The following is a 22,600-nucleotide window of genomic DNA, read 5'->3' as shown; positions in this document are numbered from 1 at the left end:
CCTTTAAGGGTTTGAAAATGTTTTTCCACCCTCCTAAGGTCTGACTTATCAAAATAATAGCCATGTCCTCTGGTATGACTACCTGTGGAACTTTCTTTGCATTAGCAATCCTCCGTGTTTATTAAAAGAAAGGAAATGTGTGGTGGCAGTGGGAGGTCTGAAGCACCCTTCAAGATAAACAATATATAGAACAGGGCAAATTAAGAAAACAACACAGCATAGAGAGCACAAAAGGAAACAAAGGGGCCTGCTAGCTGGGGCACTGGCCCTTGGCTGGAAATTCACGGAAAATTACATTATAGAAGCTTCCTGAAAGCAAGAGCCACATCTCAACATTCTTTTAGAGCTCCCACGAAGCTGGGGAAAAAACAACCCCTGATGAATACTTGAAATTCCAGTAGGTCTCTCTCCCTGCTCTGGCTCCTGGTGCCCCGTGCCCCCTAACCCCACCTTTTTTTCCTTCTCTTATAGTAGAAGCCGCCTAAGAATCAAGAGACCTAATCCCAGCTGTGGCCCACACATTGTAACTAGGACCAAGTCACTGAACTTCTCCAGGATTCAGATGTGTCAGCCAGAAAAGGTGGGGGAGACACTGGGCTATAATTTATTTCCCAAGACACACAGGCCCAATCATTCACTCTTCTTTATTCAAAACCACTCTACAAACTGTACCTCTAATTCTGCTGTTCTTTTCTTTAGTTAGGCTGGTCATAAGCAAAAAGACTTCTGATTTGAGTATGAGTTATTAAATGCATAGTAAATTTACAGTCCCACAGAATGTGAATTTAAAAGATCTATGGGCATGAAGTCTCAACTCAAATGTTTAAATTCTGATGCACAAATTAAGTGGAAACTATCAATTAGATTGAAATCACTTTCAACCCATATTTTACATATTCTGTAGGAAGGTATACACGTTGTTTGGGGAAAAGTTTCTTTAAAAACAAACAAACAAACAAACAAAAACAAAAAAACAAAAAACCTGACTCTCCTAGAGCACCTGGCTGGCTCAGTCAGTACATCATGTGGCTTATGATCTCAGGGTCATGAGTTCAAGCTACACATTAGGTGTAAAGATTCCTGAAAAATAATAAAATCTTTTACAAAATTAAGAAATTAAAAAAACCTGACTCTCCCAAGCTGGTATTTCAAATTACTAGACAATTACTGTATGCAAGTCTGTTTAAGGAAGTTCTCATTTTGTGAACTAGTTGGCAAAAAGAAATTTTCATTTTAGAAGCAAAACAAGACTAAGCTACTTCCTTCTGACTGCAGGAGCTTTTTTATTCTGTGAAGAGATTTGTTCAGCCCAACTTGTCTACCTCTTCCATAAAGCCTTCCCAGGCCATAGCCATAAAAAGTTATCTTTAGGGTTGCCTGGGTGGCTCAATCAGTTAAGTATCTGACTTCAGCTCAGGTCATGATACGTTCAAGCCCCATGTCAGGCTCTGTGCTGACAGCTCAGAGCCTGGAGCCTGCTTCGGATTCTGTGCCTCCCTCTCTCTCTGCCCCTCCCCTGCTCATGCTCTCACTCTCTCTCAAAAATAAAGAAACACTAAAAAAAATTTTTTTGGGTTATCTTTAATTCCACATCCCACTTTGTACTGATATATGGTTATGACACAAAATCATGCTGAAAAATGTTAATTCTACAAATCCCTCTCAGCACCTTGTAATGTACCTTATACATAATCAACACTAGGTACATTTTTTATTTTTTTTTATTTATTTTTATTTTTTATTTTTTTTTTCAATGTTTATTTATTTTTGGGACAGAGAGAGACAGAGCATGAACGGGGGAGGGGCAGAGAGAGAGGGAGACACAGAATCGCAAACAGGCTCCAGGCTCTGAGCCATCAGCCCAGAGCCCGACGCGGGGCTCGAACTCACGGACCGCGAGATCGTGACCTGGCTGAAGTCGGACGCTTAACCGACTGCGCCACCCAGGCGCCCCTAGGTACATTTTTTAAATGAATGAACAACAGGTTGTCATGGAAGGGAACTCAAAAATCAATGGCAAGGGGTGTGGACTAATAATTTAAGATTTTTTCCAGTACTAACCACTGGTTTCCAAGTTTATGGTCAAAGTTATACATTTCCGGGGCGCCTGGGTGGCGCAGTCGGTTAAGCGTCCAACTTCAGCCAGGTCACGATCTTGCGGTCCGTGAGTTCCAGCCCCGCGTCGGGCTCTGGGCTGATGGCTCAGAGCCTGGAGCCTGTTTCCGATTCTGTGTCTCCCTCTCTCTCTGCCCCTCCCCCGTTCATGCTCTGTCTCTCTCTGTCCCAAAAATAAATAAACGTTGAAAAAAAAAATTAAAAAAAAAAAAAAAAAAGTTATACATTTCCACAGCAGGATCTGTTCTTTTATCAGGCCTTCAGAAGGTCACAGGGAGGTTTTATTTTGGTAATTCAAATATGCATACAGAAGGAAAAAGTACAATGACAGAAAAATCAAACCCTGAAATCAATACATTCTCCTCCAACCAGGAAAAACTCAGATGGGAAGATAACCAAGGGCAGCACTTCTGGCAATAATCTTTATGCCTCCCGGGCCAATGGCTGTTGTACAAGATTGAGCACCAACCTTACAGAAAGCCCTGCTCACCCAGAAGCTGTCTTCGGGTTGGAAGCTCCCTAACCAAGCACATACCTCCCTACTCCAATAGCAATGCTCCTAACTAGAGCTCCTAACTAGAAGACAAAGTAACCACCATATTGCTACCACCACCACCAGCCAGACATTCATAGATATGTAGATCTATTTGAGAAGGCATAGGCATTTCCCCCCGAGCCCACTTCAGAAGCTACCTCAAAGCCCCTCCTACTCCTGAGGCCTTCTTAGCCACCTGCTTCCTCCTCTAGGTCTGATGGTCAAACCCTGCCCCACTCCCCACATCAGCACAGAATATGTATGGTCACTCCAGTACCACTGGATACGTTGGGGAGGACCAGAATTTTATTCCATCTATAATTCTCCAAGGGAAGGGTTGTATCTCAAAATAGACTGCCATCCTTTAATAAATTTAAATAAACGTAATAGTGTCATTTAGAATGCAAGTCCCGGGGCGCCTGTGTGGCTCGGTTGGTTGAGCATCTGATTTTGGTTCAGGTCATGAGCTCACAGTTCGTGGGTTCAGGCCCCGCATCCGGCTCTGTGCCAACAGTGCTGAGCCTGCTTGGGATTCTCTGTCTCCTTCTCTCTGCCCCTACCCTGCTCACACTCTCTCAAAGATCAGTAAACATTAACAAAAAACTTTTTTTAATAAAATGCAAGGCTCTGAGGATTAGAGGAAATTGTCCTGACTCTCCTGGGCCAGCTGGCAGCAAAGAGAGACAGGGTTACAACCTGATTTTCCAATTAAGGAATCAGCCCTATGCTTGGAGTTTTTCATTTTATACACTCCTAAGTATTGTACCAAGCAAAGGATGCGAAGTCAAACATAATATGATGGAAAGGGAAGAAAATGATATTAACAAACATGGGCAGGAAGCTAGGAGTTCATGCCTCCATTTTCTCTATAAAGTAAAAATAAGGTATGAAAGGAGCAGTGAAGGTTGAAAACAGCCCTTGCAGAAGAGAGGAAGGTAAGCACAAGATTAAAAGGACAGCTGAACAGCTCTGACTGCCCAATCTAGGCTGCAGAGCAAGCCATGGCACCAGATCAGAGTGTGCAACTGTATCCTCATGCTCAGCCCTACGGACCACCCAGAGGAGGAGAGGAATGAGCCAGCGAATGAATGTCCAGCACAGGAGCTCCAAGACTCAGAAGGGTGCTCTTGTGAGGTGCTGAGAGTGGTACACCATGGAATGAAGGCTAGACAGGGAGGGAGGGAGGGAGGCCCCGAGAGGTCTGATAGCCAGAGAGAACAGGGACTGTGTCTCAAGGAGATCAAAGAACAAAACAGTCACACTAAGTGAATGAGGAAGTTGAAAAAAAGTCCAGTCCTTCATAATAAACTTTTAAATTTCGGATGTGGAACAATTCCAGACAATGATAAAGGTCACATGATGGCCAACAGCATTGTTTGGTAAAGTGGAATGTCTTCAAGCCCAGGTTGCTGGAAGCAAAGAAATCAGGGAACTTGATTCCTGGTGTATGGAAGGGCCATTCAGATGCTTATTACAGTAATGGAGGCAGCATTTGGGATATCAACCATCACCCGAATAGCTAGTATTTACTAAGTTTTACTATATATCAGGTAAAGTGAAGAGTTTTACATACATATATAATCTCTTTTTATCCTCAAAAAAAAAAAAAATCCTGTGAGATAGCTTACTGATTTTTTTTTTTATAACCAAAAGAAGCAGAAAGGCTTAGAGAGATTAACAACTTTCTCAAAGTTACACAATGTGTAAAGGTGGAACTAGAACTTGAAAGCTCAGGCACTGACTGGCTGACCCCAAAGTCCTCAATGAACTGGGGGGAGGGGAGGAGGGGGACAGGGAGGTGACCAGGAGAATGCATAATACAAGCTTCAAAGACAAGGTGGCTTTTGCATAAGGGTGAAAGTGTAGTTGTTATGGGTCCAGCCAAGGAGAGCTGGGAGAAGGCCAACATCAAGCGTGAGCCCCACTGGCCATGAGGTCAAAAGCCCATGGAGGACCACCCAGGGTTTGAATATGAACCACAGTCTTTGAACATGCTTCCTTCCATCCTCTCTCACACAACTCTGTAGAGGATGTAACTAGGGTCACAGGATGCTCCCCTGTAAGGTTTACAGCAACTGGAGACCCAAGCCCTGTTCCTCACAATGGCAGTTAGGTCTATAACAACCACACTGATTACATTTTCTTCTCTTTTCCCTTCTCCTTTCTGGGAAGTTTTCCACTTGTGTCATTTAACAGATCTATGAGCTCCCAGCTTACACTGACTACCTTCTTGATGTATAGCAACTACAACTCCCTTAAGAAGGATAGAAGGCATTCTGTAAACAAAATAACTTTGGGCTAGTTATTTCCCCTTTTATGGACTCCTGTATCTAACAGGAATACTGCTCCCTTTCTGGCTTGACTGGACAATCAGGCCTCTTCCACCTACAGGTGCTATAATTTCACAGGGAAAATTTTATTTCTGGTTCATAAGACCACTGTAATCATAGTAGCTGGTAAACCATCACTGCTAAACCATCACTGCAGATGAAAAAAGAGCCCCTCATTGGAGTCTATGGCATGGGTGATAATCCTTTATAGGAAAGAAGAGACCTTGAAGACATGTCAGAAAGTCCATTTTTCAAAAACTGCTAAAAGGTAATCAATCAATGCCAGCTGAATGAAGTCTGGTATTATAAATCTAAAGAAATTAAATTTTTTAAATTGCACTGCATCTGGCCTCAAAGTGAAAAAGGTCAGACAACTTCAAAGATGCCGTGAAAGGCAGCTATTCATTACACAAAGATCTCTTGCTTATGTAGCTGACAGATGGATCCTTCACTTAAAGCCCTACAGAAGACATCAAAATCCCTCCTCCACTCCTGTCAGTGATGTGCTAGGATGCTCCAAACAAGGTTATAACCTCCCCTCCACCAGCTCCTAATTTCATTAGCATGGGAGTTCCCAACACCCAGTGTCATTTTTTTTTAAACTCCCCTAGGTGATTCTAATGTGCACCCAGCAACACTTAACACTAACTACATACCAGGCCTTGCTCTAAGCACTTAGCCTACATATATTGTTATTTAATCCTTACCACCACCATCCACAGAAGGTACTATTAAGATCCCGATTCTACAAAGGCAGAGAGAAGCTAGTGATTTGCTTGGGGTCACACAGCTCAAGGGAGCAGAACCAGGGTGTGCATCCAGATTGTCCTGCTCTAGAGCCTAACTATATAGTCCCTCCTATGCCTACTTTTTTAATTAAAAAATGAGACAGACTAGCTCCCAGGGGCCTGATGAGATGGACAGACAGAAAAAAACTGCCAAGCAGGAGGAAAAAAAAAATCATCGTTGGTCTCACACACACACACACACACACACACACACACACACACACACACACACCTCCATCCACAGAGCAGCATCCCAGGTCTCAAACCTATACTGAAAAAGAGTCTGGCTCTATTGAGAGACACCTACTGTCCACTTGCTCAAGTTCTGCTAGGCATCCAGGAGTTATTTCAACCACCAGTGTTGTCAATATTTGTGACCTGGAGGTGTCATGCTACAAAATACATGCTAGAATAAGCAAGTTCTTCAATTCCTGAGCTCACAAAAGAACAATACTGGAAGATGGGCCATATTGCCAATGGGGGAGAGTATTTGGGATAGAGACCTCCATGTCACATGGGCAATGCTTCCCCTATTCCTAACATCCAGAAGTTAGGAACAGTGTATTCAAAAGGATCTCAAAAATCCCACCCCATTTCTCACTGAATGAATTTCATAAAACCTGTTAATAGGAGATGGGGCAAGGAATGGCCTGGTGCCCAGCATTTCTCTGGGCAGTTTTACACACTCCAAATAGACATAATAAGGTTTTAACTTTGGATAGAAAGTTCTAAAATAAACTAGGGTATGCCTGCCACAATAATGCAATGGAGAACTCACTGAAACTAATACAAGTCACACAACATCATCTTTTCCATAGCTACAGCAAATATCAACACACGGAGCACTGTGTATTCTTTTCTGAAATTTGTAAGGGAAACCATTGTTGGCCATAAACACTCGTTGTAGTAAGCCGTCTTAAGGGGGACTGCTACAGTGGGCCCTAAGAAAGGTCACCTGGAAATAGGGGATGGTCTTATTTTATCATTTACCCCAAGAGCCCCAAAATGGGGGGAAGTCAGAGCTCCAGATGATAAAACTCAAAGACAACTAGGAAGCAAAAGCCGAATATGTTAAGACTTTTTTTTTTTTTTTTTTAAGTTAACTAATCTAGTCTCAAAGCAAGATGAGAAAGACACAAGGATGCCATCCAAGGCAGAAGCTTATGACCTTTTAAGGGACACGGACTGCTTCAGCAATCTAGATCCTCTCATGAGAATGTTTCTGAATGATTCTGATGAAGAAAATACGCTTACAAAGAAAATCAGTTATGCTGAAATGCACATATAAAACTATTTAAGAAGCAAAGATGTGATAATAGTGATGTGTGCTTAACACATACATAACAAGACACAGCAGCAGGGCTAACAGCTACTGTAGTTTTCTAAGCAATGATGGGCATAAATGATGGTTTAAACTATTTCCCACAATGTGATACCAAAATCTGATTTCTACTTGCCAAAGCCACAGGTGCTACTGTATGCTCCATGTTTTCATGACTTAAGGAAAAGCCACATTCTGGTTAAAGGTTGTGAAAATAAAGATGTAAATTTTTTTCTCCATCCATCCACATTCACAGAACCCCTGAAGTGCATCCAATGATCTCAGGATTAGGAACCCTGACTCAAAGAATCAGAGTCAGACTCAACAGGACAATTACTCAGACTTGCTAAGTGGTCTGCTAATAGCCCAGGAGCTTCCAGACAAACAGTAGCTCAGTTTTATCCCACGAACAGAACCACTGAAATTCAGAAAATTAAACAGCAATTTACTGACTGGCACACATTAGCAAGATGGGGTATTTCACGTATGCACCACTCCTAGCAATTAAATGCCAAGTCCCATGATTAGTGTTCATAGTAATCTATAAAAGTTCTACTTAACAAGAAAGTCCATCACCACCAAATTACTAACCCACCCACAATAACCAGCCTGGCATTGCAGGAGAAAAAGACCTGTGGGGATTTACACCGTGAGACAATATACAAAAACAGGAAAGCCACGTTGGATATATGGGACAAGTGTATTTTATTATGGTGTTGTTTTCTTGGATGCTCTCCTTATCCTTTTTAAAAGTGTTTAAGGTCCAGCAAGTATAGTCTTCCAATTAACTGGATCAGGCTTCCTAGTTAAGGGTGATACCCAAGGCTTGGCCTCTCCCACGCGCACTGCCTCATACGGTCAGGCCATTCCCCAGCTGTGTGCCCTAAATCAGGGGATACCCATATGAAGATAAATATAATTCAGAGTCCAAAATACATGGACTTAACATTGGGCTATTGCCAGTTTCTCATGGATCCTGGGTAACTGAGACGGTTTTTGTTTTCATGGCTAGGACCTACAACAACAGCTGCAGGAGCGTAATACTTTTTCTAGACTAATAAAATTACCTAAGTCTGGCTCACAGTTTCAGCTCTGGCAGCAGCCAAATTTCCCAGGAAGATGCAAGCCTTGTGTAGCTGTAGAAGAACCAGGAGGGTAGCGCTGGGCTAAACTGGTAGCATTCAAACCCGACCCAACAGCAAACACTTTGGCTAAATTGTGAATTACAGAGTAATTCCCTATGCATAGAGATCACAACTGTTATTATTTTTAGGAGTCCCACAGAAGTTTGATCAAACCTGTGAAGTTCAAGCTTTACACGTGAAGTTATGTGACATGCTACATATGAACATCAGATTGTTTTCCCTCTAAAATGCAGTGAAAGGTTCAATTAAAGTCCTTAGTAACTCTGCAGTGAAACCTTTGATCGTGGATTCTGTCACCACTTCTCTTAACACATACCAACAGTATGAAGCATATCTGAGACCTAAGGAACAAAATCACTATTGTGAAGTCACACATGCACATACCTATATATACACAGATAGATCCCTTTTCTTTGAAGCTGGGGGAGGTGGGGTGGGAGGGTGAGTTTCAGATTCTACAGTCTCCAAACTGAGAAGGTTCCTTGTAGTTGCAGCACAGTTGACAAAGTTATTTCCTAAATAGAAGTGTGTGGTCCCTTTAAGGAAAAACATCCCAATTAGAACCCAGTGAAAAACAGGAACACATGTTTCTTGAATGACTCTGAATTAGGAACAGTGGATGTGAAATTGTTCTAGATATAATGAAGATGTTGCACAGATGTACTAACTTTCCGTGGTCTCAGGGAAACATCTTTCTCATACAGAAAAATATGTGAGTCTACAACAAAGCTGGATATAGCTTTTTAACTATCTGGTCCTTGTTTTTATGCAAACTTCCCAAGCCGACTCCCTTCTGCCTTCTCACAAACCTAATAAAACACATATTTCAATGTATTGATAATTCACTGAAAACCACAAAGCCATTCATCTCTGATTCAGACTTACGACTTTTTAAAATTATCTCAGTACTTAAACCAATACTGTAAATTTGTTACAAACATAAGACCTTTACTCCACAAATCCAACAAAACATCATAAAAATCACAGCCCAAGTGGAGACACAAAAGCACCCTTCAGCAGGCACGGTTAAGTTTTTCCACAGTGAGGGGTCCTGTTTCGTCCTCACAGCAAGAAGGTAGAACTCTCCTTGTTCTCTTTGACACATAATGAGGCTGAGACAGAGAAACTCAGCAGCCTGCCCCAGGCCACCTTCGCTCTGAATACGGACTCCAACAGAACCTTGCCTTTGGCACCCTAAACCTTAGATCCCCAGATTAAATGATATCCAAGATCAGCCTCTATTGCACAGAATGGGGCCTCTAAAGATAGCATTATGAAACACTCCAACGTGTTTGTGATAATCTGGTTTCATTTAAAACTATTATCATAATGTATTCCTCAATATTTCTACTTATACTGCCGAAGGAGAAACTGAATGCTATTATCGCAAACATCCAATTCCAAACCCATCAATCTCAGCTCTTTTCTGTGCACCATTTTCCTCGGAAAAATTATCTGAATACCCACTTCAACACCTGCCTTCACTCAGGCAGCTCACAAATATGGTTTCCCCATTGTTTTACCTGTGCTGCGGATCCAGTACTCTATTTCCAACTTGCTGACATCAACCCTGGCAACACAAACTCAAAGTGTCCCAAACTAAACTCACCTTTCTCTTCCCCTGACCTCCAACACCCACTCACCAGGCTGGGCTCCAGGTTCCTGTTGATAGCACCACCCCCGCTTAGTCTACCAGACTCAAGCCCCCTACATCCTCATGGCCTCCTTCCTGGTCTGATCAATAGCCAATCAAATTACTAAGTCTCACCAGTTCCAGCCCCTCTCCACTCCCACTATTCTGGGGAGGTCTTCACTATATCCCCCCCACACTGGACTACTTGGGGAGCCTACAGACTAATTTTTCTAACTTCAGGTCAGTTAAAGTGCATCAAAATGGCCTCTAGGGCTTGCTAATAAGGCAAATTGTGGAGTCCCACTGGCACTGATTTTTAGGTCTGGTTTGAAGCTGAGACATTATATTTCTAGTAAGTCTGAGCTTGTGAAGACTCTGCTCCTCAAGGTCCAACGCCTGGGAACCACTGCCTTAGACTCTCCTGACTCCCTTCCCATCTCACATCAATCCTTCCCAAATTTTTTCTTCATGGACCAGCAAAAGCCTTTTTAAATCTGAAACTGTAGGCTTCTGATAACTAAGTGGGTACAACAGGAGCTACTATTCACCGAGGACCCACTATGCTTTAGGTTACCTCTGTTATATTCTAGTTAAAACAACCCTACAAAATACAGCATTGCCTCCAAAGTTACAGGGCAACTCTGTTAAAAAAAAAAAAAAAAAAAGAGAGAGAGACTTTGGAAATATTAAGCAATTTTTAAATTCTACAATGACAAATTGGTTTTATGTATTTATTAAAGGGGACACTCTCCTTAGAAAAACTTTTGTTATCAAAATTTGATGCAAAAGGGAGAAGGATGATGGAAAACAAAAAGTATTTCCTTCTCCGGACAGGGCAAAAGGAGAGACCTACGAGGATACAAAGTATAGAACCTCCTCTCCTTGATTTGGAGTTTGCTTTAGTATACCACAACCCATGTTCAAATCCATCCTCCCAAGATCAATTTAACTAAATAAAAAATGTCAATAGACTCTGTTTAATTCACCTGCCTCAGGGTGCCTGGGTGGCTCAGTCGGTTAGGTGACCGACTTCAGCTCAGGTCATGATCTCCTGGTTTGTGGGTTCGAGCCTTACATTAGGCTCTGTGCTGAACACTTGCTGGGAGCCTGAAGACTGCTTCAGATTCTGTGTCTCCTTCTCTCTGCCCCTTCCCTGCTTGTGCTCTGTCTCACTCTGTCTCTCAAAAATAAATAAATGTAAATCAATCAATCAATCAATCAATAATTCACCTGCCTCTACTTACATACGTACTCTCTCTGGTTTTTGTACCCTCACCTGTTCTAACACAGCTAAGCTTGAATAACTAGATCTATGTATGCTATCCTTATCCACAAAGTCTTTACTTGAAAGGGCTTTTTCTGCCTACATTATGACCAGCATGTGAATGAGTCAAACAGCATGACCAGAGATTCAGAAGAATCTACATTTTCACATGCTGTTATTTAAAAACAAAGATAAAAGCTCCAAGGCTCCACAAGAGATTCATTTCAAACCAACAGGCACCTGCAGATTGAAAGTGAGGAGACGGAGAAATATTTATCATGCAAATGGATATCAAAAGAGAACTGGAGTAGCAATACATATATGGGACAAAATGGATTTTAAAGCAAAGACTGTATTTAAAGACAAAGAATAACACTATATAATAATAAAGGAGACAATCTAACAAGAAGATGTAATGACTATTAATATTTATTTACCCAAATGGGAGCACCCAAATACATTAAACTGTTAATAACAAACATAAAGGAACTAATGGATCAAAATACAATAATAGAAGGGGACCATAACATCCAGGACAGATCATCTGAGCAGAAAATTAACAAGGAAACAACGGCTTTGAATGACACACTGGACCAGATGGACTTAAGAGGTATATTCAGAACATTTCATCCTAAAACAGCAGAATACACATTATTTTCAAGTGCACATGGACCATTCTCCAGAATAGAACACCTACTAGCCCACAAAATAAACCTCAACAAATTCAAGATCAAAATCATACCATGAGTACTTTCTGACCACAATACTATGAAACTAGAAGTCAACCACGAGAAAAAACCTGGAAAGACCACAAATACATGGTGGTTAAACAACACGTTACTAAAAATGGATCAACCAGGAAATAAAATTTAAAAAGTACATGGAAACAAATGAAAATTAAGATGGTCCAAAATCCCTGGGATGCAGCAAAAGCAGTTCTAGGAGGGAAGTTTATAGCAATACAGGCCTACCTCAAGAATTTAAAAAAAAAAGTCTCAAATAACCTAACCTTACACATAAAGGAGCTAGAAGAAGAACAAAACCTAAAGCTTGCAACAGGAAGCAACTAATAAATATTAGAGCAAAATAAACAATATAGAAACTAAAAAAGGACAATACAACAGGTCAATGAAACCGGGAGCTAGTTCTTTGGAGAAAAAAAAATTCAATAAAACTAATAAAACCTCTAGGCAGACTCACCAAGAAAACAAAGATAAAGTACTCAATAAAATCACAAATGAGAGAAGAGAAATAACTGCCAACACCACAGAAATACCAATAATCATAAATATATTATTCAAAATTATATGTCAACAGGTTGGATAGCCTAGAAGAAATAGATCAATTCCTAGAAACATACAAACTACCAAAACTGAAACAAGAAGAAAAAAAAACTTGAACAGACTGATGACCAGCAAAGAAATTTAATTTTTTAATTGAAAAAATTCCCAGATGACTTCATGGCAAATTCCACCGAACATTTAAAGAAGAGTTAATACCTATTCTCAAACTACATTAAAAAAAACAGAAAGGGAAGGAACACTTCCAAATTCATTCTATGAGGGTAGCATTATTCTGATACCAAAACCAGATAAAAAGTCCACCAAAAAAGAACTATAGGCAGTGTCCCTGATGAACATAAATGAAAAAATTCTCAATAAAATACTAACAAACTGAATTCAACAGTACATTAAAAAAAAAAAAAATCATTCACCACAATCAAGTGGGATTTACTCCTGGGTTGCAAGGATGGTTCAATATTCTCAAATCAACGTGATACACCACATTAGCAAAAGAAAGGATAAGAACCATGTGATCATTTCAACAGATGTAGAAAAAGCATTTGACCAAGTACAACATCCATTTGTGCTAAAAACCCTCAAAGTAGATTTAGAGGGAACATACCTCAACATAATAAAGGCCATATATGAAAAAAAGCATAGCTAACATCATCCTAAAGGGGGGAAAACAGAGCTTTTCTCCTAAAGTCAGAAACAAAACAAGGATGTCCACTCTCACCACTTCGATTTAACATAGTAGTGGAAGTCCTAGCCACAACAGTCAGACAACAAAAAGAAGTAAAAGGAAACCAAATCAATACAGAAGAAGTAAAACTTTTAACTATTTGCAGATTACAGGATATTGTATATACGAAACCTAAAAGACTCCATCAAAAAACTGCTAGAACCAATAAACAAATTCAGTAAAGTCTCAGGATACAAAGTCAATGTACAGAAATCTGTTGCATTTCTATACATTAAAAATGAAGCAGAAGAGTAAGGAATCAATCCCATAAACAATTGCTCAAAAAAAACAATACAATACCTAGGAATAAACCTAACCAAAGTGGTGAAAAAACCTATACTCCGGAAAGTATAAAATACTGATGAAAAAAACTGAAGACAAGGCGAAAAAAATGGAAAGACGTTCCATGCTCAAGGACTGGCTGGCTCAGCAGGTAGAGCATGCAACTCTTTATCTCAGGGTTGTTAAGAGCCCCCACTTGGGTGTAGAGATTACTTACAATCTTAAAACAAAACAAAAACAAAACAACCCCCCCCCCCAAAGTTGTAGTAATCAAAACAGTATGGTACTGGCACAAAAACAGACACACAGATAAATAGAACAGAGTAGAAAATCCAGAAATAAACCCAAAATTATATGGTCAATCTTCAACAAAGCAGGAAAGAATACCCAATGGGATAAAGAAAGTCTCTTCATCAAAAGGTGCTGGGAAAACTGGATACCAACATGGTAGACAATGAAATTGGACCAGTTTCTTACCCCATACACAAAAATAAATTCAAAATGGATTAAAGATCTAAATGCGAGACCTGAAACCATAAAAATCTTCAAAGAACACAGACTTAAGTAACCTCCTTGACATCAGCCCTAGCAACTTCTTTTTCGATACGTCTCATGAGGCAAGAAAAACAAAAGCAAAAATAAACTAATGGGTTTACATCAAAATGAAAACCTTCTGCACAGCGAAGGAAACAACAAAAATAAAAGGCAACTACAGAATGAGAGAAGATATTTGCAAATGACTTAACGCAATACAGGGTTAGTATCCAAAATATATAAAGAACTTCTACAACTCAACACACAAAAAACAAATAATCCAGTTAAGAAATGGGCAGAAGACAGGGTGCCTGGGTGGCTCAGTCAGTTAAACATCCGACTCTTGGTTTTGGCTCAGGTCACATTTCACAGTTTCATGAATCTGAGCCCTGCATCATCAGGTTCTGTGCTGGCGGCACAGAGCTTGCTTAGGATTCTCTCTCTCTCCCCTTCTCTTTCTACCCCTCCCCAACTTGTGCTGTCTCAGTCTCTATCAAATAAATAAAGAACAAACAAACAAAAACAAAAAAAGGAATGGGCAGAAGACATAAATAGACATTTCTCCAAAGAAGACATACAGATGGCCAACCCATGAAAGAATGCTCATCATCACTTATCAGGGAAATGCAAATCAATAAGCTATCACCTCACACCCATCAGAATGGCTAAAATCAACAACACAAGAAACAACAGGTGTTGGCAAGGATGTGGAGATAAAGGAACCCTAGTGCACTATTGGTAGGAATGCAAACTGGTGTTGATACTGTGGAAAACAATATGGAGGTTCCTCAAAACTTTTAAAATGTAACTACCTTATGATCCAGCAATTGCACTACTGGCTATTTACTCAAAGAGTACAAAAACACTAATTCAAAGGGGTACACGCACACCTATGTTTATATCAACATTATCAACAATAGCCAAATTATAACTGATGAGTGGATAAAGATGAGGTTATGTATACATATATATATATGTATATGTATATATACATACACCTACATACGTATATGTATATACATACAACAGAATATTACTCAACCATAAAAAAGAATGAAATCTTGCCATCTGCAACAACATGGAGCTAGATATTAAAATGCTAAGCGAAGTAAGTCAGAGAAAAGGCAAATATCTATGATTTCACTCATATGTGGAATTTAAGAAACAAAAATGAGCAAAGGAAAAAAATGAGAGAGACAAACCAAGAAACAGACTCTTAATTATAGATAACTGATGGTTACCAGAGGGGAAGTGGGCAGGGAGGGGTGAAAGAGATGATGAGGATTAAGGAGTGCACTGGTAATGATGAGCACCAACCAGTGTATGGAAGTGTTGAATCACTATATTGTACACTTGAAACTAATATAAATACTGTATGCTAACTAAATGTAATTATAAAGTAAAAACTTAAAGAGAGGCTCATCTGAGCAGTCAATTATTGACATCCACAACTAATCATTTCCCCCAAAACGCACCCAAATTTTAGAGCACTTTTTCTTCTGCTCTCCCACCTGTTTCTCATAAGAACTCTGGGAGGATAAGCAGCATGATCCCACCATCCTAACCTCGGCTACCTAGCTAATGCACATCTAAGAACCAGGAACTGAACCCAGATAAAGCCACAGAAGACATGGTCCATGGCTTTGCCATTAAGAATCTTGTCTTTAGCAGTGCCTGGGTGGCTCAGTTGGTTAAGTGTCTAACTCTTGATTTCGGCTCAGGTAATGATCTCACCGTTCTTGGGATCAAGCCCTGTGTTGAGCTCTGCACTCACAGCACAGATCCTTCTTGGGATTCTCTCTCTCCTACTCTCTCTGCCCCTTCTTCGTTTGTGTGTGCACTCTCTCTCTCAGGATAAATGAATAAACACTGTTTTAGAAAGTCCCCATTTAAAAAAAAAATCTTACCTTTAGCACCTACTATTATGAAAAAAATATAGGACACACAAATTTGAATAACACCCAGTTCCTCAACAAAGTCAACCTACCAACCAGAGGTCTACAATAGCACTGTGGCATTATGGGAACACAGCAAGACAGAGTGACATGGTGTTAAAGGCTTTGGAGTCAGGGAGACCAACCCACAGGTTTAAAATCCCCCCATCCCAACCCCACCATGCTTTACTTGCCCTGTGATCCTAGGCCAGTAATTTAATCTCTCTGAACCTTAGAGTCCTCATTTATAACAGAGATAATATGCCACGGAATAGTTGTGAAAATTAGAAATAACATGACAACATATGTAGGCCTACGCTGAGCATAAAATGTGTATTATATAAATGGTCACAATTGTCTCATGTTATTCTATCTGCTTATATAAACCAAACTGCAACTTTTAATACCTATAATATTTAAATGTCAGTGGACTGGCCTTTTCCTTTATTATTTAGGTTATTAAAGTGATAGAACTTAATTGCAAATTAAGATATGGGCTGACTGAGGGAGGATGAAGGATGAGTCACATTTCTGGCTTGAATAGTGCCAATGACCAATGTGGGAAAAGCAGACAGAAGCCTAGAGATGAGGTGCCTTGTAGAGGCAGGGGAGGGGGCAGGGATGCAAATGTCAGAAATGGTACAAAAGGGGCACCTAGGTGGCTCAGTCAGTTGATCATCTGACTTCAGCTCAGGGCATGATCTTACAGTTCATGAGTTCGAGCCCTTCATTGGGCTCGCTGCTGTCAGTGCAGAGCCACCTTCGGATCCTCTGCCCCCACTCCTGCCCCTGCTCCACTCGTGCTCTCTCAAAACTAAAGAAGTCAGTAGTATCAAGTGCTACAGAAAAGTCACGCCAAGAGTCCTAGCAGAGGTCATTTGTAACCTTAACAAGAGCAGTTTCCATGAAGTTGAGGCAATAAAAAACAGATAATAGGCCATCTGTGAAGTCCTACTAAACAGTAAGATTCTTTGATCTTGAAAAGAAACCTATTCTGTCAAATCAATTAAACTATTAAAACCTCAAGTAATAAGTTGCAAGGTTTTCTTCCAGAGAAAGGGAATTTGCAAAAAAGACATAGTTAAAAAACATTTAACTTGATCTTTGCTATTAAGCTCCTATCTACTTCCTGAAGATGGTCCCAGGGAAGGAATAAAGAAAAATTAGCTAATTCTCTACCACCAAGAAACGTCCCGGAAGGGGAAAAAAATGTATACCTTACTAAATAAATTTCCTGTCAAATAAATCTCTAAGGGCAATATATTTAAATTGCTATTTCAATATTACTTTGAAAAAGGTGTCACCACAGGTCAAAAAGCTTTGGTTTCAATATGCAAATCTCTGCATACTTTGGGTGAAATTCCATTTAAGCAGATTCCCACCTGGATTTCTAAATAAGCCCTAACTCTTATTAAATTTAGAAAATTGTTCTTCAATGTCATTTTTTCTCTTTCTTTGTACACTTACAACCATAGAAAGTGTTGTCTCCCAGGCAATTTTAACTTAAAGTTATAAAATGGTTCTACAATACAAATTATGGCACAACAAGGGAATGTTTGGCTTGGCTGTATAAACTGGTTAAACTAGTTAGTAGAGTTCAAAAATAATTCCCCCAAACATCTGCTCAGCCTAAGAAAGAACTTCTTTGTTTTTAAGTCTACTCCACATGCAAATATTTTTCAAGAAGTTATACACTATCACCTCTTGAGGAGCTTTTAAAAAAACAAACGTAAATAGTAAGGACTCCCTCCCCATCCCCAAAATTCTAGCTTAGCACACCTGGGGGGGGGGGTAGTCCCGGTATTCTAATTTCTAAAGCTTCATGTTAGATTCTGATGTGTATTCCCCAGCCATGCTCCTCTGACAAGCTTTACTTTTTGTCAGGATCCCCCAAAGTTTTAGGGGCAATGTGACCACTGTGTTCTTCATGGAAGAGTGAGGCATGGCAGGAGGGGTGAGTACAGGATATGAAATCCTGCCAGCAAGCCACACAAGACAGATGGCATAGTGCACCTGCACGTTGCATGCACGTTTTGAGAATTCACGGAAGTTTGGAGGCAGCTTTAACCTTGACCCTCATCTCCTATGGGGGCCCCTTCCACCACTCAGAGAAGAGAAGGAATATGGAGTGCTCTTCAGAACCCTCAGTCAACCACTCTGTCCTGGACCTCCTAGGTATTCCTGCTCCACGGTCTCAACTGTGAGCAGTGGAGGATAAATAACAGCCCTCCAAGCTGGGCTCACTTAAGATGGGATTGAAGATTCTGTTCTCAGCCAACTCTCTTCTTAAAGGAAAGAGCAAATATTTGAGCCCTACTAACTGCTACACATTAGAGATAGGGAATATAACAATGTGAACAGAACAAAAGTTTTATATATATACATTTTTTTTTTCTATCATTTATTTTTGAGAGAGAGATTGAAAGAGAGTAAGAGAGGAGCAGAGAGAGAAGGAGACAGAGGATCCAAAGCAGGCTCTGTGCTGACAGCAGAGAGCCTAATACGGGGCTTGAAATCACAAAGATTTCATGCAAGATCATGCCCTGAGCCAACGTCAGACGCTTAACTGACTGAGCCACCCAGGTGCCCCTGAAAAGAACAAAAGTTTTAGCCATCGGGAGCCTCCAGCCTCACCAAAACCCTTGAGGTAGGTATTTTTGTTTCAAAATTTACATAATAGAACTGCAGCACAGGAAAACCATAGTACAGAAGTTTCTAAAGGAACACAACTAAACAATCCTCCTTAAAACCCAGAAAAGAGAAGAGACACAACTCAGAATAACTTAACAGGACTTCTGTATTTGCAAACTGTCAGCCCTAAGGTATTAAGCTATTCACACAACACGTACTAAATGTTTTCACTGGAAAAGTACCATGCTAGGAACCATAAAGAGAGACCCCAAAACTCAGAAAAGTTCTGCAAAAAATGTATTGAAGCATCCCTATTAACAAGAGTGTTTTCACCTAATAATTAAGACACCAATTTTAAAAATTTCTTCTTAAATTTGACTAAAAACTCAATTTACTTCCAAAGTCCTCAAAATTTTCAGAGAATAACCAATCTTGGAAAAGGTGGTCTGTCAGAGGATGGGTTTTCCATGGATCTCACTCACCTTGCCTCACCCTAGACTCCACTTGTTTGCAACAGAAAGAAGCTGGCTCACTCGGGGTGCACCCAGAAAGTTCCTCGGGACAAGTCAACCACAGAAAGCTAGAAAGAGAACTGGAAAAAAGACAACATGTGAGCACATTCACCCTAGGAGATGAGAAGCAAAGAGTTTATAAAACCAGCTACAACTTCCCTGAAACTCCCAACCAAGCCATGAAAAGAGACGTCAACCCATATACATACTCTTAACAGAGGGGAAAGCAGGTTGAGGGGATGGCAAAACTGAGAAAATTTGTTCTTTCTTCTGATGCCCTCTATCCAAGCTGACCAGGGACATTTACTGAAAGTTCCTTGTCTTGAGCAAGGTACTGAAGTATCTGTTTACCTCTCCTAGCTCAGGTTTTAAGTGAGGCTAATCGGTTTGCAACCCAGTACACAAAGACATGTTTCAAAGGTTTGAGATAAGGAGCCCAGAACCTCTCTAAAACACTCAGGCTGCTGAAGTTCCCACACTTCCTGCCTCACTCCTCACAGGTCCCAGCTCTGGACACAGCTCACTGTGAACACACTGCTCAATTTCACACCTCTGCTCTCCCGGGTCCCTCATCCTGAAGCACCTCTCTTGCACTTTGGAAATTAGTCATCCTCCACACACAGCTCAAACGCCCCCACTGCATGCCCTGCCCCACCCCTACAGCATCCCACTAGCCCCTCCTCTGAGCTCAAAAAGCCTCTCAGGGATCTGAGTTCTAGCATCTGTTTCCTTCTGCCTTGACCTCCCCTCCTACCAGTCTCCCCAGAGCTGGTGTTACCTGTCACCCCCTATCCCAACCTCCTGTTCTTGTCACAAGAAGATGCTGACCGCAGGCTTGTTGAAAGAAGAACTCCAATAAGAGGTTCCCCATGACTGACTCAGTCTCTTTCCCTGGGAAATGCTCTTCTACAAGGGTGCTATCCATGATCAACCACACCAGCCATCAGGCTCAGTCCAAGTCAATGCCTTCCAGGCTTCACTGCCTAATAGGACAGAATCATGTGTAGTCACGTTTAGGCCAACAAAAGCACCTTGGCAGGGCAGCAGAATATAATAGGTTTGTGCATGCAAAGGCTGGGTGGAGGCCTTTTCTCCCCTTTAAGTCTGTTTAATGAGGAGCTCTAAAAGACATGCCCCCCTTGCCCACCAGGACTTCAAAGATGAGAACGGAGCACAGGAGCCTTTCTCTAGGAGGAAACCAGAGACAGAGGCAGGGCACAGGTTCATGTCTTCCTCTGCTTCGGAGACAACAGAGATCTCACTGAAGCAGAATGTGGAGGAGAAACCTACACGAACCAGGTGATCGCGCTTGGGTCAGATGTTTCCTCCAAAAGAGTCTCATCTCACGTCCAGTGACAGCCAACAAATGCTACCAAGTCTTCCAGGCACCCCAGACCTTTCTTCCACCAGGTTGCTGACCTCACTTGTAGTATTTAAGCATTCACTGCAGGACAGCACCACCTGGTGAACAGCAGCTCAAATATCTCAGGGCATCTTCCTATTATTTGCCCATAATAGGGATCACCTGCCTCTTTACGGAGGGTTCTGGCAGCTAGGGAGGGAATCCATCTCACAGCTGGTGTGAGTACTTCAGCCAACCTCCTTTCTTAAAACACACCTCAGCAGAAAAGGCAGGCTTCTCATCTGTCCCAACCATATCGACACACAAGTATAAAAGAATATCCATCACAGCCCAGACATGCCGGCTGTCAGGCAGACCTGCCCAGAGGACCCACAGATGTGTGGGCACCCTTAAAATTACATCTGTAACAGGTTATGCACACACTTTCCCTCTGGCCCCTTCTCCACCTAGAACAACCCATCTGTTACACAACTTCTGTAAGGACAGGGGGAAATGCCCTTTCTAAGTTCAAGACCACAAAGGCACCACTATAAATTATGGAGTTACAGCGGTCCCAAAGGGAGGCGGCTTCCGGCGAGAAGGAGGACTGTCCCTATAGTCTGTTTTTGTGGTGATGAGATCACAGAGTTTAGATTCTGTATTTGGCCCTACATGGGTTTTCAGGACCATGTTCAGTAATTACAGAAAGGAAAAAGGGAGGTCAATGAGACCAGAGGAACTCTGAGTGGTGTTTGAGAAGTTACTTATAACTGCAGTTACATCACTCACCTAACCCAAACTCAGAACAGACCCTATGCCTGGACTTTTCACCTTTTGTCCTTCAGAATCTGTATTAGATTAAAGTGGAACTGTCTACTTTTTACTTGTTTTTGTTTCATTATTCCTCCATTCAAAGGGATCCATTCATTTTCAATGCATAATCTGAAATTTGGGCCCAAGAAAGTTTTGAAAACCAAGCATTATATGATAAAATATTCTCACGTAAAATCCAAAAGACCACAAAGTACACTTATTGGGAAAATTTTTATGGAACATAAAACATGGGAGTTTAGAGCCCAGGTGAATGATAACCTTCAACTGCCAATCACTAGTTTTTACTTTGCAGATCTAATCTCCAATTGGCTCCTAAAAAAAAATCAAACAAAAATAAAACAAACAATAAAACTTAAAATGCTTTTAAGAATTTTTAGGGTTTACTTCCTGCCAAACTTTCTTACTCGCTTTCAAGGATGAACAAAGAGACTCCCAAGTTGTTCATCCAATAGAAGTTAAGTATTCATCAAAAATTTTTTTTTACCTCTCAAGTTTCTCCCCCAACGCTAGCAGTGGGCCTCTTGAGCCGACAAAACAAGGACTACTGTATGTGTTCATGGACTAAAGTGTGTGGCCACTCGTTCGTGTGACAGTCCACCAGCCCTGGTTGTACAGGGTTCTGCAGCACCGAATGCTGCTCCATTAGAACATGAGGCCCAGAGAGGTGATGAAGGTCACAGCCTGCTGGGTCTGAGAGTTCACAGAGGTGCAAGTCACAATCAGCTAGCTGCATGGACAGAATGGAAAACAATACCACAGAAATGCTAAAGCAAGGAAAAGAATGTTCTCGGGTTTTTTTGTTTTGTTTCATTTTGAATGCTGGTGCTTAGTAGAAAGCAGGCTTATATAAAGGAGGAAGACAGGGGGAAGGACAACCTGGGGACTCGACATGCATTTGAAACACGAGCAGCAAAAAGCAGTATTTTAAAATACTACCTATGTTCATTCTAAATCCTGCAGCTTCCATTTTCCTTAAGACTCATGTACAGCTAATATCATTACATCTAACTTACAGTGAGGTGGCCACCAGATCAGAATCTCCTGGCAAGCTTTAAAAGTTCTGACACCCGGAAGAATGGAAACGGAATCTCCGGGGATGAGGCTCAACTGTTGATACTTCATAAAGCTGACCTTAATGTATAGCCAGGACTGTGAACCACCGCCCCTGCCCTATCCCCAGAGTGTTTTCTTTTTTCTTGAAGGTATGGGGGCAGCAGTAAATATTTATGCCTAAAATAAGGGGTAGCAGGACAAACAAATGGACCGGGGAGAGGGCTGGAGGAAGCTGAAATGAGTAACAACTTGCAGCTGGTGATCACTAAAGTGAGTGCAAGGTGTGCCTGCAGGGAACACTCCCTCAGGGAGAAGACATTGG

The 22,600-nt window shown here is 41.1% G+C and overlaps 1 protein-coding gene across 13 annotated transcripts in view; it reads right to left on the bottom strand.

Annotated features, from left to right (window-relative positions):
- Window positions 1–22,600, bottom strand: part of TANC1 (tetratricopeptide repeat, ankyrin repeat and coiled-coil containing 1) — a 242,412-nt gene that overhangs the window by 166,375 nt on the left and 53,437 nt on the right. For 12 of the 13 annotated variants that reach the window (XM_086718675.1, XM_086718667.1, XM_086718677.1 and 9 more), the window contains exon 2: window positions 19,020–19,129. The exons of the other annotated variant lie outside the window; for it this stretch is intronic. The gene's annotated coding sequence lies outside the window, so the exon portion shown is untranslated. The remainder of the gene's footprint in view (window positions 1–19,019; window positions 19,130–22,600) is intronic. 13 annotated transcript variants of the gene reach the window in all.

The sequence above is a fragment of the Puma concolor genome, chromosome C1 (assembly GCF_028749965.1).
Source record: "Puma concolor isolate L17-30 chromosome C1, mPumCon1.1.hap2, whole genome shotgun sequence".
NCBI lineage: Eukaryota > Metazoa > Chordata > Mammalia > Carnivora > Felidae > Puma > Puma concolor.
The sequence above is the reverse complement of the archived record's forward strand: the minus strand, read 5'-3'. Positions and strand labels throughout refer to the sequence as shown.